This window comes from Hyperoodon ampullatus, assembly GCF_949752795.1.
Source record: "Hyperoodon ampullatus genome assembly, chromosome: 1".
In the NCBI taxonomy this organism is placed as follows: domain Eukaryota; kingdom Metazoa; phylum Chordata; class Mammalia; order Artiodactyla; family Ziphiidae; genus Hyperoodon; species Hyperoodon ampullatus.
In genome coordinates, this window is record NC_136914.1 from 101,876,188 (window position 1) to 101,880,608 (window position 4,421).

The following is a 4,421-nucleotide window of genomic DNA, read 5'->3' on the forward strand; positions in this document are numbered from 1 at the left end:
TGCTGCTTTCTTGATCTGTGTGCAATTAGTCCTCCCTTTTTGGCCCACTGATTAACTCCAATGGCACCTTCATTTTCCATGTGGTACCAACTCCAGTTTCTGGATTCCTTTCCAAGAATTCTTTTAAGTTTACCATTCCCTCACCCATGGCCCTGAGTTTGATATTAACAGTAAAAGACACTCACTTGAATGTGAAAAGATATATCTTTTCTGAAGATATATAAATGTCAGCAAGACCTTGGACAACTCAGGGCTCTTGTAAGCAGCCTTAGCTGTCTGGAATAGGCTATCTCCACATACAAGTGTTAGGTAGTTAGTCAGACATTAGCAGCAAGGAGGTGACGGTGGTGAAAAGAGGGAAATAATCAAGTCACACCCCAACCATCTGGGAACCCTCCCCTGACTCCACCCAGAACATGCAAAACTATGGTCAGGTGGTGGGCAACTTTTCCTAATAAAGAGGGAGCACAGTAACACGAATGAACTTCCCCCGGCTGCTCATGTCCAGACTAGACAGGCGTATAAAACCTAGAGTAAACCCAAACTCATTATACCATCATTATACTAAAATCTGCATGTGGTTTTGCTCCCCCCCGCCCCATGGGCTTTTCTTAGTGAAGCTAGGGTAAGGGCATGCACAATAATGAACTTGTTACATAACTCAGGACTGTCAATCAAATAATGATCCCCTGTCACTCACCCATGATCACACCCCACCTCCTCACAGAACTCTCCTTATAAACACCCTTAAACCTGTACAGGAGGGCTGGTTTCACTTTGCAGAAATAGCCCGCTCTCCCTCTGAGATTAAAACTATGCTTTAATAAACTTTGTTTTGTGCTTAAGCCCAAAGTGGTAGTCTGCAATTCTCTACTTGCTATCATAAGGACTGAGATCGCTGGCCCAGGTCTTCCATTGACCTCCTCAGTTGAAGCTATTTGACACAATGCACACCAACCCAGTAACAAAGGTGGCAGTGAGATTTTGATAGTCTCCTTTTCACTTGTACTGATAGCTGAAAACCAGTGGGAGAATTCCACCTGAGAGCTGTGTTTTTGGTCAGTTGGCTCTGCATTTCATTACCGTTTCTTTTAGAAATGGGGGCTGAAATGCATGGATATTGGTCCCCATGTAAGAAGAGCCCCAGTAGTACTGTCCTTTCCAACTGAGAGTGTTTAGGTCTTGTGATACAAAGGCTGGTTGATGACAAACATCAGGGACACCCCTATTTGTATATCCAATTAAGCCACCAATTAAGATGGTGACACACTGAAGTCCACAGGAGAAGATTCCTTGTTTGGATTTAACGTCAGCAGAACCTTTTATATACTGGTAAGTTGAATCTATGGGATCCACCCAAATTCCCAAAATGTCCTGTGGAATGTTGACCTCTACTGAATCCAGAGTTGGGTACATAAAGGTGACATCCTGATGAACAAGTGTGGCGAATGCTTCAGATGCCAACTTGTTACCATTAAGGACTTTGCTAAGAAGCTCTACTGTTGTACAAAAGGTAGCAACATATGTCATTTCAAACATTTTAAAAGCATCTAGTATTCCTAATTACAGATGATTACTAATGAAACAATGGCCAATTAAATAAATCAATCAAAACACAACAAATTTGACGAGGGAATTTAAGTTTAAATTTCAAAGTGAATAATATTCCTGTGGCATCATAAAATAAAATTTTAGACATTTAAATTGTCACTAAATAAAATTAGTGCAACTATAATTTACTTTCTCTCTAGCTAAGTATCCTAATCAAAAAAAGGTTGCACTGTAGCAGCTTCCAATGTTCTTAGAAAGTTTACAAACCGTGTAGGCATACATGACCACTAGAAATTTGATGATGAAATATGGATTATTACATTATTTAGTTATTATCCAGGTTAACAAAATTAATACATTATATAAAAACCTAAAATTAAGACAAATATAGAAGTTATTTATTATAGAAGTTATTTAAATATAGAAGTTATATAAAACGAAGTTAAAGACTTCACTTGCATTGAATTAAAAAAACAGCAGTAGTAGGAAACTAAAATATGACAAGGGGCAGGATCAAGATAGCGAAGTAGAAAGATCATGAGCTCACCTCCTCCCACAGACAAACCAAAACTACAACTATATATAGATCAACTTTCTCTGAGAACAACCTGCAGACTAGTAGAACAGCTCTTCTATAATTAAGATATAAAGAAATAAACACATTGAAAGTAGGAGGGGCAGAGACTCAATGTAATCAGCATCCATATCCCAGGTGTGATGACCACATGCAGCAGGGGATATGACAAACACGGCAGTCCTCCCTAAGGAACAAGGGGTTTGAGCTTCATACTGGGCAACTTAGCCCTGGGGACCCACACCAGGAAGTTGAGCCCTCATAACATTTGGCTTCGAAAACCAGTGGGGCTTATGCCCAGGAGAGCCAGAGGGCTATAGGAAACCAAGGCTCTCCTCTTAAAGGGTACACATAAAATCTTACTCACTCTGAGTCCTGGCACAGAGGCATCTGGCACTCCAGCCAGTCTTCCAAGGTCACTCCAGTAAGCCCCTGGCCATGCCCACTTCAGTTCCAGCCACGCCAAGGCAACTGACCCAGTGCACCCCCGGAAAAACCTGGCCTGCACCAACTCCAGATACAGCCATCTAGCCAAGGCAGCCCCAGTTCAGTGTACTCCAGGACCCTCCAGCCTGTGTCTGCTGCAGCCCCAGTCCACCCGCCAAGCTACCCAGCACATGCAATCTATATAGGGAAGGCTCCTACGTAAGGTCATGTTTTCAAGACCAAGAGAGGTAACCGTTTTGCCTGATTTATAGAAAAAGAACACAGAAAGTCAAACAAAATGAGGAGCCAAATATATTCCAAATGAAATAAGATAAAACACCAGAAAAGAACAATAATGAAACAGAAGTAATTTATCTGATAAAGGGTTCAATGTGATGGTCATAAAAATGCTCACTGAACTCTGAAGAAGAATGAAGGAACACAGAATTTCAACAAGGAGTTAGAAAATATAAAAAAGAACCAATCAGGTCTGAAGAATATAATAACTAAAATAAAAGTACATGGCAGAGAATAAAAAGAAGATTAGATGATACAGAAGAATGCATAAGTGATGTGGAAGACAGAATTATGGAAATCAACCAATCATAATAGCAAAATGAAAAAAGAACTAAAAAAATATATAGTTTAAGGGACCTCTGCAAAAACATCAAGCATACTAACATTTTAATTTTAGGGGTCCTAGAAGGTGAAGAGAGAGAGAGAAATGGGCAGAAATTTATTTGAAGAAATAATGGCTGAAAACTTCCCTAACCTGGGGAAGAAAACAGATATCCAGGAAGCACAGAGAGGCCCAAACAAGATGAATCCAAAGAGATTCACACCAAGATATATAATTAAAATGGCAAAAGTTAAAATTAGGAGAGAATTTTAAAGGCAGCAAGGAAACAAACAAAAAAGCTAGTCACATACAAGGGAACTCCCATAAGACTATCAGCTGATTTTTCAGCAGAAACTTTTCAGGCCAGAAAGGAGTGGCATAATATATTTAAAGTGCTGAAAGGACAAAACAAAACCCTACAACCAAGAATACTCTACCCAGCAAAGTTATCACTCATCACTGAAGGAGAGGTAGAGTTTCCCAGGAAAGCAAAAGCTAAAGAATTCATCATCACTAAACCACTCTTACAAGAAATGTTAAAGAAACTTATTTAAGCAGAATAGAAAAGGTCATAACTAGAAACAAGAAAATATATAAAAGGAAAAAATCTCACTGGTAAAGGCAAATATATAGTAAAGGAAGTGAATCAGCCACTTAAAAAGCTAGTATGAACGTTAAAAGAATAAATTTGTAAAATTAACTGTAACTACAATAAGTAGTTAAGGGACACGCAAAGTTAAAAGCTGTAAAATATGACTTCAGAAACATAAAACATGGACGGAAGGAGTAAAAGTGTAGTGCTTTTACAATGCATTTGAACTTAAGTGATTATCAGCTTAAAATAAACTGCTATATATACAGGTGATATATATGAACTTCATGGTCACCGAAGCAAAAACCTATAATAGATACACAAAAAATAAAGAGAAAGAAAACCAAATATAACACTAAAGAAAATCAAACCACAAAGGAAGATAATAAAAAAAGAAAGGAACAGAGAAGAAACACAAAACCAGAAAACAATGAACAAAATGGCAATAGGTACATACCTATCGGTAATCATTTTAAATGTAAATAGATTAAATGTGCCAATCAAAAGATGTAGGATGGCTGAATGTTTTTAAAAAAGAAAAAAAAATAGAAGAACTATCTATATGCTGCCTACAAGAGACCCACTTCAGATCTAAAGATACACAAAGTCTGAAAGTGAAAGGATGAAAAAAGTCCATGAAAACGGAAGCAGAAAGAATG

The 4,421-nt window shown here is 38.2% G+C and overlaps 1 pseudogene across 1 annotated transcript; it reads right to left on the reverse strand.

The window, feature by feature from the left end:
• Window positions 1-692: 692 nt before the first annotated feature.
• LOC307057778 (inositol polyphosphate 1-phosphatase-like) lies at window positions 693-1,530 on the reverse strand (annotated as a pseudogene). The gene has a single exon. The product of its transcript is annotated as an inositol polyphosphate 1-phosphatase-like (transcript).
• Window positions 1,531-4,421: the final 2,891 nt, after the last annotated feature.